The sequence below is a fragment of the Mandrillus leucophaeus genome, unplaced genomic scaffold, assembly GCF_000951045.1.
Source record: "Mandrillus leucophaeus isolate KB7577 unplaced genomic scaffold, Mleu.le_1.0 Scaffold40, whole genome shotgun sequence".
Classification (NCBI taxonomy): Eukaryota; Metazoa; Chordata; class Mammalia; order Primates; family Cercopithecidae; genus Mandrillus; species Mandrillus leucophaeus.
In genome coordinates this window covers 506,032-518,522 of record NW_012104254.1, presented here as the reverse complement: position 1 = coordinate 518,522, position 12,491 = coordinate 506,032, and the positions used below count along the sequence as shown (strand labels likewise).

Genomic DNA, 12,491 nt, shown 5'->3' with positions numbered 1-12,491 from the left:
TCTGAAATGAGAATTAGTTCCATAATAATTTTCTCCAGAAACAGGATGTTAGCATGATCTTGGACAAAAGCACATACAGAATAGTCTGTCAAGGCCAGGCGCAGTGGCTTACGTCTGTAATCCTAGCTCTTTGGGAGGCCGAGGTGGGCAGATCACCTGAGGTCAGGAGTTCAAGACTAGCCTGATCGACATGGTGAAACCCCATCTCTGCTAAAAATACAAAATTAGCCAGGCATGGTGGCACATGCCTATAATCCCAGCTACTTGGGGGACTGAGATGGGAGCATCGCTTGAACCCGGAAGGCAGAGGTTGCAGTGAGCTGAGATTGCGCAATTGCACCTAAGCCTGGGCAACAAAAGCGAAACTCAGTCTCACAAAAAAGAATAGACTGTCAGAGCTGGAAGAAGCTTTGCAATCCTCTAGCAGCCTAGCATCCCTGGTTTATAAAGAGTTCAAGCCCCAGAGATGGTAAATTACTTGTACAAAGTGACACACATCAAGGCAGCAGAACCACGACTAGAAACCCAGACATCTAACTCCTGGTAAATGTGGTTTTCTGCTGTATTGGGATGCTTGGTAATCACTCTCTTCTCTCTGTGACTGTGAACATGTGCTTGGGGACATGGCAGGCTCCTGCCTGCAAAACGTCATCTCTCATACCTCGTGTCTGAGGACCGGCAGAGACACTCAACCGTGTACACATGTTTGTGTGTGTGTGTGTGTGTGTACACACGTGAAACAGAAAATTCTCAGTATTTTCTAAAATGATGATGATGAATTTAAAACTGCCTCAGGATCCCTGAAGCTTCTTCTTTCTGCTGTTTGGCCAGTGCTTTTAGTCACTTATAGCCCACATTTACAACAGAGGGGACTGGCATGTTAACATAAAGCTCAGGGAGCTCTCTGGTGGCAGAACCTCCCTTCCTTGTCACCCACAACAGGGCTGTGATATGGGACACTACCTTACCTTCCTTGGTGAATGTCAATTGCTTTGTCCAGTAATATCTTTCAGTTATATCACTCAGTTCTGAAAATTATCTAACCAGGAAAAAGTAAAACCCATAAAACATGAAAAAAAGTAAATTAAGTCCCTTGAAATTACTTGATTTGAAGCATCATTCTCTCATATAAATGTCTAAACTGATCATTATCACACTAACACTATGGGTTTTTATGGCATCATTTCCTTTAAAGACCCTATAGCAATTCAGAAATGTTAACTCCTGAAAATTGACTATATTCCTCTAAGCACTAGATTAGGCACTGCAGCACCTTGCATGTCTCGTGAGTTCCCTAATGAGGTTGAAAACAATTTTGACTCAGACAGTGATAAGGGCCCATTTCACAAGAGGACCTCTAACATTTGTGCTGGGAAACAGGACCAATTATAACTGATTTCTAAATTGCATAGCTTTGAACTATTTGGAGAATGAGGACCTTTTTCAACATACAAAATTTCCTGGTCTTCAACATGGTAATAATTGGGTTTTAATGTATTCAGTCTGCAGGCAATACTTCTCTGTGTGTGTATTTTCAGGCCTCTTACAATTGCATATTCTCCAGTGGGTCCCTAGCCCTTACATTGGGAATCGTTTGTGTAGACCTCAAAGGGAATGTGAAAACTCAAGAGTATTGTCAGTAGGGCACAGTGACTTTTTAAATATTTTACTTTTTTAGGGTTTTGTACTAATTGTTCTTATTAAAAATTCATGTGTGTTTCCATAAAATGACTAAACACCACCCAAAAAGTTTGCATAGGATACCAGGATACTTTTTTTTTTTTTTTTTCTTTAGAGACAGAGTCTTGCACTTTTGCCCAGGCTAGAGTGCAATGGTGTGATCATAGCCCTCTGCAGCCTCCAACTCCTGGGCTCAAGCAATCCTCCTGCCTCAGCCTCCTGAGTAGCTAGTACTGGCTGATTTTCTTTAACTTTTTTTAGAGATGAGGTCTTGCTATGTTGCTATTTTGTGCAGGCTGGTCTTTAACTCCTGGTCTCAAGCAGTCCTCCTGCCTTGGCCTCCCAACGTGCTAGGATTATAGGCATAAGTTACTTCCCCTGGCCCAGACGAGATTTTTTTTTTTTTTTTTTTGAGATAGCATCTTGCTCTGTCACCCAGGCTGGGGTATAGTGGTGCAGTCATGGCTCACTGCAACCTCAACTTTCTGGGCTCAAGTGATCCTCCCACCTTAAGTTCCTAAGTAGCTGGAACCACAGGTGCGTGCTACCAGGCCTGGCTAATTTATTTTTATTTTTTGGAGAGACAGGATCTCCCTATATTGCCCAGGCTGGTCTCAAACTCCTGAGCCCCAAGTGATCCTCCTACCTTAGCCTCCCAAAGTGTTAGGATCACAGGTGCGGGCCAACGTGCCGGCTGGATACTTTAATTTATTCATGCTGTTTTCCAAGTTCCAGTTCCAGGATTGAGTAATTGTCCCTCAGCATATTGGAGGTTACTGGTTCTTTTTTGTGGTGGCTTTCAGTGGGAAGATTTGTCCCAGCTCTTGGAAGCATGGCAGGCCTTTGGTGGGGAGTCTCATGTGGGTTGGATTTAGGCCCTGTCACTAGCCTAAATCTGACAAGACGGAAGCAGGCACTAACTACCTTTGTAAACTTTGTTTTTTATTTTCTTTCTCTCTCCTTCCCCTTTCCTCCTCTACCTTTTTTCTTTCCTTCCTTTTTTCCTTCCTCCCCCACTTTGTTCTACACGTATTTACTGAGCATCATGTAGCTTTGAGAAACTTGCAGACTAGTGGGTAAAACATATGCCTGAAAAAAATCACAGAAATCTCTAATTGCAAACTGTGATAAATGCTAAAACAAAAATGCAGGTGCTATGAGACTGCAGAGCAGAGAGATCCGGCCCAGCCTGCAGGATCAGAGAATACTTCCCCAGGGAACTGATGGTTAGGCTGAATTGGGATTAACTAGATGGAAAGGAAAGGGAAAGAAGTGTTTTTCGGGCAAAGGAAACAGAATGTGCTTTAGGAATTAAGAGGACGAGTAACATGGTGTGAGATGAGGCAAGGAAGGAAGCAGGGGCAGATCACAACGAGATTCACAGGGCCTGTTGGGGATTCTGGTCTCAATCCCAAGAAGACCACAGTGAGCCCCGTGAACTATTGGAGCCCTATATATGTATGTTTCTGAATTTTGTAGGATAACACTAACCGTTCAGCTGTTTATTGACCTATTACAACTTAGAGTATGACTTACAGTGATTGCACCCAGGATGATACCTTAAAATTTACAGTGAGCTGGTGTCTTAGAAGAGGACGGAAAGTGAAATCCTGTGGCATTTGGGATTCTCCCTTTGAACAATGAGAGAACCAAACAGAAGCCAATTCTGTTATGTCAGCATGCTCTACCGCGGAAGCCACGGGGCTTGTGGTTGATCAGCTTGCTCCGTCTGTAAGGTGGGCATGGGTCTTGTGAGGGAGCAGATGGTACTCAGTTGCTCAGATCCCGCAGGTCAGCAGGAATGTGAACACAAAGCCTTAACACATGGAGCGAAATTGAGACCTCAGAGCACCGCCCCTCACAGTCTCTTCACTCCAGTGATAACAGGTGGCTTCAAGAATCACTATGTGCAACAAGACCACAGAAAAGAAAATTATGAAACTAAAGCAATTCAAAGTTCTTTCAACTTGCCCCCATTTGTGAGCTCAATTATTACTATTGTTAACTACATTTGATTGTGGGGTCCAAGCTTTTTGCTGGAACTTTTAAATCTTTTCCTCATTAGTGACCCTTAGAAAAGTTGCACTTAAAAAAAAGTACTAGGAGATAGATAAGACTGGCAGTCTCTGTGTCATTCATAAGGGTGTTTTCTGGACATGTTGATACAGATGGCGTCAGTGGGGTCTTGAGCAGCATGGGGAGGAGAGCCAGAGATACATGGCTGTTTTTGTTTTTGCCAATGCACTGCAAACTGTTAAAACAAGGTTTAGGCCAAACGTGGTAGCTCATGCCTATAATCCCAGCACTTTGGAAGGCCGAGGCAGGTGGGTCACCTGGGGTCAGGAGTTCGAGATCAGCCTAGCCAACATGGTGAAACCCTGTCTCTACTAAAAATATAAAAATTAGCCAGGCATGGTGGCGTGCATGTGTAGTCCCAGCTACTCAGGAGGCTGAAGCAGAAGAATCGCTTAAACCTGGGAGGCCGAGGTTGCAATGAGCCGAGATCGTGCCACTGCACTCCAGCCTGGGTGGCAGAGTGAAACTCCTTCTCAAAAAAACAAAAAAACAAGGTTTATCATTTTCTTCAATGACATGAGTCTATCTATTATCTCTTCACTTTCCCCATTTCACCTCTCCCATACTCTTAAGCTCTATTATAAGATGAAAAAAAAACTGAAAATAGCAAAAGCCACATCTAATACTCTCATTGTAGGATATGTAAGTATAAGCTATATATTATTCTAGTAAGTGATTTTCAGGTTTCATCAGGCGCAGAGAAAAGTGAAAACCCAGAGAAAAGAACGCTGGCCAGAAAACTTGAGGCCAAGAAAAGTACTGTGATGTGACAGGTTAAATGTGAAATTGTCACATGCCTGCTGTGTATAAGACACTGCACTAGGCATTTAACAGCATGGAAAAGTTTGGAACAGCCAAGGAATTTACATTTTAAATTGAGACCAGCTGTAAATATAAGCAACATATAAAATGTCAAGTAATTGCAAAAAAAAAAAAAAAAAGAACAGATGAGGTGTCAGAAAGTAGTTTGTGATTTATTGCCAAATGAATGATGCTATCAGTGAAGTGATTTTCTCCACTAATATCCATACTTCCTAATGATGAAAGCCATGCATGGTGGGCTTGCAGTGCTTACCATAGTGGTAGGTGTTGAGTAAATACTGGCATGAATGAATGAGTGAGTGAATGACTGATTGAAGGCTGGAGAACGCTAAAGGTTTTAAAGTAAATATGGTGCTTTTAGATTATTTAAATTTTTTTTTCTTTTTTTTTTTTGAGATGGAGTTTCACTCTTGTTGCCCAGGCTGGAGTGCAATGACGTGATCTTGGCTCACTGCAACCTCTGCCTCCCAGGTTCAAGCAATTCTTCTGCCTCAGTCTCCCGAGTAGCTGGGATTACAGGCATTCACCACCATACTCGGCTAATTTTTGTATTTTTAGTAAAGACGGGATTTCTCCATGTTGGCCAGGCTGGTCTCGAACTCCTGACCTCAGGTGATCCGCCTGCCTCGGCCTCCCAAAGTGCTGGGATTATAGGTGTGAACCACTGCACCTGGCCCTTATTTAAATTTTCTAAAAGGTATAATTATAGTAAAGTACACACATCTTAAATGTAACTGCGATTGTTTTTTATATCTATATGGATACACAAAACCACCTCCAGAGGAAGATATAGAGCATTTCTAGTATATTGGACGGTTCTCTCATGACTTCTTCAGTCCATACTCCCCTTGGAATGCCATTCTGATTGCTCTCACCACACATTAGTGCAACCTGTCTTTGAACTTCATATAAATGGAATTATACAATGGTCCTCTTTCATGTTGAAATTCATCCATGTTGTTGCATGCTATTGCATGAATCATTCTTTTTCATTTCTGTTTATTATTTCATTGTATGGCTATTCCACAATATTCTGTATTTTCTCTCTCTCTTTTTTTTTTTTTTTTCCAGAAAATGGAGACATTAATTCTTCCTTATAGCCAGAGCATTGAGGCAGGTTCACATCTGGGTTGGTAGCGCTCAGAGATGGCAGCAAGTGACACCCCTGCCCATTTTTTCCTCCATCCTGAGCATGTTGGCACCCGTCTTCAGACTGTTTGCCCCATTGTCCTAAGATGGTCTCCAGTGCTTCCTGCATGATTGTATGTGCACTGAGCTTCAATCTGCAACGTTGTGTTTGTGCTGAGGTTATGCTTTTTGGATTGGTTCATATTGCTTTGCATAGCTCTTGTTCTCTTGTGTGTCAGTATTGGCAGGCCAAGGTATAGCTCTCTGCTCATTTAATTTTTCTTTAATACCATTTAGCAGTTTATTATAAAGGATACAATTGAGGAACAGCCAGACGGAAGAGAGGTATAGGGCAATACATGAGGGGCTGGGCCGGGAGGGCATGTAGAGCTTCCGTGCCCCCCTTGGGTGTGTCACTCTTCCAAGACCTCATTGTGTTTGCCATCCTGGAAGCTCCCACAATATTCTGTTGTTAATGGACATTTGGGTTAGTTTAAATTTGGGACTACTGTGAACGTTTGTAAAGCTACTGTGAACAATTTGTCTTTTAGTGGGCATAAACACTTCTCTTGGGTATATAAAGTGGAATTGCTGGGTCATAGAGGATTTGTACCTTTAGAAGATGTTGCCAAACATTTTTCTAAAGTAGTCATACCAATGCATGTTCCCAACAGCAATGTGAGGAAATTCAAATATAGATTCTTAACTGTTTTGTAGATGTCAGCAGAGTTCATTTAAAATGTATGAAGACTCTGGTCATTGCAACCCAAGGGAGGGAGGGAGGGAATGAATTTTTCCCAGTGTTAGCATTACTCATATTTCCAGACTCCAAACCCTGCCTCTCCCTTCCAGGGGGCCTTGTTATATTACAGAGTAAGCTCCAGAGAGCAGGAATAGTATCTGATTTCCCACTGCCACATGCTCGGGGCCAGGCACAATATAGGCATTCGGTCAGAATTCAAGTGGATCCTGAGCTAGGGCCATCACTTAGGAAGGCAAATATAGGAAAAGCATAGTGGCAGCCAGTTACTGAATTCTGACCTTTATGGAGATCAAAGCTCCCAGCTGTATCACTTGCCAGGTTCATGTCATTCATCCCAACTTAATAGAGAGTCTGCTCTGTGCCGATAACGCTTGCTTTACTACTGCTGCGGAATGTTGGGCAGGGCAGATGATAGCACCCTGGCTGGTCCAGGTATGGGTTAGTGGCCACAGCCTTTCTTTACTCCCTGAGTAGGCCAGGCTTGTCGACTGCCCGGTAGTAAAGAGGGAGCCTGTGATAGGACCCCTGCAGCAGGGTTAGGGGTAGGCTCAGGACAGGTCTGCACCATGGAGAATAGCAATCAGGCAGTTAATGCTTTCTAAGAAATTCTTCAATTTGGCTCCCTTATCAAAGATGACCACTTATTTTCTTTTAGTGTAGAGAGGGATGAACAGGGAGAATCATAAAGCATGACTATGAATGATTTGAATCTGGAAATATGTGCAATGTGACTTTTGGGCAAAGCTGCTTTAATAATAATAAAAGGTAACATTGAGCACTTCCTACGTAATAGGCAATGTTGTTTAACTCTCATTACAACTCTGTGAGGTGGACACTGTCTTAGTAGCCACATTTCACAGATAGGGAAACCAAGGAACAGAAAGGAGGCATACCTTTCCCAGCATCACACAGATAGAGGGTGGCAGAGTAGGAACGTGAAGCGACGTGGTTCCAGACACTGGGCTCTTAGCCACTCACCTCATGACAGCTGCCTATTCTTTGTGGTGCTTTGAATTTCTAAATTCATGGTCTTTATTTCTATGAGCCTCACAAAAGTTGCATGTTTGATATGAATGTTTTAATCATTTGGGGATGTAATTTCTCCCAGAGATGGCAATTTTTTAGTGTGAAGAAAGTATGATGTATATAGAGTTGTGAAAATAATCCATTGGTCTTGGTTTTGAAAAAGAAAAATGTTAACCTAGTATTAGTTGATCTGTGTTAGAAAGTTTACAGTACTAGGCCCTGAACACCTTACCTGTGATCTGAAAAGCAACTTGAACTAGGTTTTATCAGGCCAAATCCCTGTTTTGCAGATAAGGAAATAGAGGGTCAGATAGGCTGAGTAACCTGCCCAGGGTTTCAAAGTTAGAAAATATCAACACTGGGATTGGAATTAAGCCTGTTTAACTCCGAAGCCTATGCTATCTTTACACAGTACCACAGACTCCCACAGACTCCCACTTGTGCCCAAAGGAAGCTCTCAATTTCAAGGAAATTGCGGTTATGTGATAACATAGTCTACCTTGTTTGCCCTATCCAGTTTTTTAAAATCAGCCTATGACATCAAATTATATTTCCGGAAGAACAGCTTTGAATTGTAATGGATGGCATTGTTCACGGTCTCGGCATTTTAAAATTTATTTCAATTTTACTGATAATACCATCTATTTAAATACAGGAAGCTTTAGTCATAAGAATGCTAATATGCCTGATTTAGTTGTTAAATTTTGTTGTGCTCTAATGAGCAAACAAGTCACTGTGGAAACCAAGTGGAAATCCAGATGAAGGGAGATACAGCAAGAGGCCTAAGAAATGGGGCAGCTCGAAATAATTCCCTCAAAGCGGACTGGGAGGCTGAAGAACTGACTCAAAGAGAAATTTGGCTGCTTAACAATGTTTTGTTTTTGCTTAAAAACAAAACAAAAAAAAAAAAAAGAGAAATTCAGCCAGGGTTATTCAGTAAAGCTATATATGAAAAATGATACAGATTATACAAACCTGAGACTTATTGAGGGTCTATTTTATCATTTCAAAATCATTGTTTAATTTATGGCAGTGCCACTAACAGTGTTTACCTAATTTATAAATAATTTTAAACATTATTTTGACCTCAGTTTTCATGTGGCAAACATGTTTATATTTTAAAGAATATACATAATAGTTATTTTAAAGACTGACTCAGTTAAAACACTTAGAATCTCCTGCTCCCTGCCCAAGGATTCAGTTGCCATTCCAGTAATCCAATAGATACTAGACACACGATATTCTAGACCGAATGTTCCAGATGTCATTGATATGAAAGCCCTACCAGATAGAGGACCCAACAGAAAATTTCCCATTAGCACAACTTAATGAAGACAGTTCTGTAAAAGTCTGTTCTTTCATCTGGTTTAGGACTTAGATTGGTCTTTCAGGATTTGAGGCTTAGGAACATTACTTTTGTCCAAGAGTGAATATCAAAACTCATTTATGTAACAGTTTTTGAACAGAGTAGCCAGAGAAATGTCATCTGTGAACACAGGACCGCAGACAGTGGGCACCTGTCCAATGGTCTGGCAAGAACTTGCTGTTCAGCACAGCCCTGGAGCTTCATGTAAGAGTGAAATCAGCCTCCACTTGGCGATCCAAAAAGCATTTCAGTTACTGCCAAGTGCCATGTTAGGACTTGTCAACTTCTGCCCAAGTAGTATCAGACTGCTGATGTTTAGATATACTTTTGTTCATCTTTCCCTGTCTTGGCACTTGTGGGTTCTGTTATGTATCAGATTTCGTAATTTTGGCATTTTGGCACTTGGATATTTAGTGTTAAAGGCATATTAGAGATGATGATTGAAATGATCACTGTATACGCAGGTCTTGAGAGCTCTTGATCCAAAGCCCCAGAGGCAAACAGTATTTTAAGTTTGCAGCAGGGGAAGACAGGATCAGCTGTCTTATGATTTATCTAACTTGGAGCTATATTATCAGCTACTTCAATGGGAAGGAAGCTTTTAATGCACCACTGTTAGTAGCTGTTGGCAGATCACTAGTTGGTAAATGCCCTGGGAGTAGCATTACAATTCTTTTCTCTCAGCTTGCTTCACAAGAAAACAAGTCTCATTGCATATCTTTTTAACTGAAGTCTTTCTTCAGCAAAACTTGTTTGAGTGTATGTACTTGTCCATTTGATTTAAATGATCAGTCACTTGAGCTTTAGCACACTTTAGCATCTTTCTCACATACTGTAGCAAAAAAGCACGAGCACGTGCCATGAGCATATGTGCACATGGTGCAGGTGGGCTTACAAAGATAGAGCAGTTGTAGACATTGCCCTCAGAAAGCATCCAGTCTTGAAAATAAAAGACACGTGTCAATAACTTTGATCAAGATGGGCTGAGGAAATTTGCATAGGTGCTGAGTGAAAGTTATGAAACTTAAGATCCTGGATAATTCCACTAGGCCACAGAGAATGGCTTCTTGTCATCCAGACAGGGCCTGAAAAGGATGGGATTTAGATTTTGGAGATGTAATGGGGAGACTGTTCTAGGTAGAGGAAATGCACAGAGTGGGTAAAGAATGAGTGTGATTAGGGGAATTGCAAGATGTTTCATTTGCTTGAAGATTTCAAGAAGTATATCCTGCAAGAGAAAGGTGGAAAGTTAGTTGAGGTAAGATCATGGAGGATCTTTAATAGTAGGCTAAGAAATTTCGGCTTTATTCTCTCTTTCTCTAATTTCAATATTAACCAAGTATTTTAATACGGCCGGGTGCTGTGGCACATGCCTGTAGTCCCAACACTGTGGGAGGCCAAGGCGGGTGAATCACTTGAGCTTCACAGTTTGAGACCAGCCTGGACAACATGGTGAAACCCCATCTCTACAAAAAATAGCCAGGCATGGTGGTGCATGCCTGTATTCCCAGCTACTCGGGAGACTGAGGTGGGAGGATTGCTTGAGCCTGGGAGGTGAAGGTTGCAGTGAGCTCGGATTGTGCCACTGCACTCCAGCCTGGGTGACAAAGTGAGACCCCGTTTCAAAAAAAACAAAAGTAAACAAGTAAATAAAAAGTGTTTTAACCTAAGGTCTGATTATTATGCCATTAGTAAACAGTAAAGTGATCCTTTTGTCCGTTTGTTGGGGAACAAATACTACTGTGTGTACAACTGCAATATTTATAATATGGGTGAAAATAGCATTTTTTAGCTGAAAACTTTAAACAGAGGCAGTCCCAAATACATCGCATAACCATATAACTCGGAGAAAGTCAACTCAGGCATCCAACATACACTTATTTTGATTCATCCGTAGATTTGCTGATGTTGGGATCTACATTTCACAGCTTTTTTCTTGGCCAGGTGGGTGTTGCTAATGCCTAATAGTCCATATCTCTGGCAAACAAGACACCAGCTTGTTTGAAAGCTGAGTCATTGAGCTCCTTTATTTTTCTTCCCAATTTCCTACTTAGCATTTTCCCTTTACATTGGGCACGTGGTAAGCAATGAGATGCCCACTGATTTGCTGCCCAGGAAAGAGCAGCTCTGGCTTTTTTCTGTTCAAAGTAATTATTTTAGTGTACCTATAGTGTGCCTTGGAAATATTCTGAGCTGATGTTTTTAGTTATTGCAACCTAGTAAAAGAATTTTATCAGATAGGCTTGAAACACTTTTCAATTGATAAAAACATTAGTGAAAATGCCCATCTTTGTTAGTATTCTCTGGCTAATTAACTCAGTTGATTAAAGCTTGAGGCTTATGTGGGCAAGGTCAATTTTTTTTGCTCTGTGATTATCTCTTGCAAACTTGAGTCTTGGCTTTCAATAAATAAGTATAATAATAGCAAGCACTAGTGTAGTCCTAAGTGGTATACATAAATAAACTAGTAAACTGTACATAATAAACTAATTTAATCCTCAAAATAATTCCAAAAGGCAGGTACTGTTACTCTCTCCATCTTCACGGATAGATCATGGAGCAGAAGCTATGTAACTTGCCCAAGGTCACATTACTGGTAATTGACTGAGCTAGGGTTTGAAGCTAGGCTGTGAGGCCTCTGGCCTTTACCACTGATCTCATTCAAATCCAGGGACACCGTAAGGGAGCCGCTAGATTTAATTAAGTAAACATAGTGTATGTCTACATGTTTATAACTATGTATTCTCTCTAAGGTGAAACTTGGAATTTAAGAAATTTCAAACCAATATTACAATATCCAGACACCAAAAATATATTTACATCTCTTTTGTTGTCCACTCCACAGTATGTTTCAGATATAGGAGTGTGACTAGGATGCAACTTAAACTTCAGATTGTACCCTACTGAGCAGTTTAAAAATTGTCCTCTAGGACGGATTCCATTATTTTTTTTTTTTTTAAATCAAAGACACAAATTTTTGTATCCAATTTCAGACACTTTCCAGAGCTTGAGCTTAGCACACTTTAGCATTCTTCTTGCATACTGTAGCAAAAAGCATGAGCACCTGCCATGGGCATATGTGCACATGGTGCAGGTGGGCTTACAAAGATGGAGCAGTTGTAGACATTACATCTGCATCTCTGAAGCGCACTCCTAGGTCCATAGATCTTTTCCCCAAGCAATAGAGAGTAATTGAGCAAGAGGATAACATGATCAAATCTATGTTTTAAGAAAGATAACTCCGATGACAGTGAAAGCTGGCCTGGAGGAGATAACGATTGGGAGTAGAGAAATGAAATGGTAATGGAAAAATAACTATTTTCTATCATGATTTAAGGATATATAGTGATGTCACTAACTAAGGAAATATATGGAAAGGAAAAGGGGCAAGGGTAGAAAGATAATGGGGCTGGGCACAGTGGCTCACGCCTGTAATCCCAGCATTTTGGGAGGCTAGGGTGGATGGATCACTTGAGATCAGGAGTTTGAGGTTAGCCTGGCCAAAATAGTGAAACCCTGTCTCTACTAAAACTACAAAAATTAGCCGGGCATGGTGGTGGACGCCTGTAATCCCAGCTACTCACGAGGCAGAGGCAGGAGAATCTCTTGAACCCAGAAGCCGGAGGTTGC

General features: G+C 41.3%; 1 protein-coding gene across 1 annotated transcript in view; it reads left to right on the top strand.

Moving 5' to 3' along the window:
• Positions 1-385: 385 nt before the first annotated feature.
• Positions 386-12,491, top strand: part of OSBPL6 (oxysterol binding protein-like 6) — a 154,129-nt gene continuing 142,023 nt past the window's right edge. Inside the window, exon 1 of the mRNA XM_011991826.1 lies at positions 386-469. The gene's annotated coding sequence lies outside the window, so the exon portion shown is untranslated. The remainder of the gene's footprint in view (positions 470-12,491) is intronic.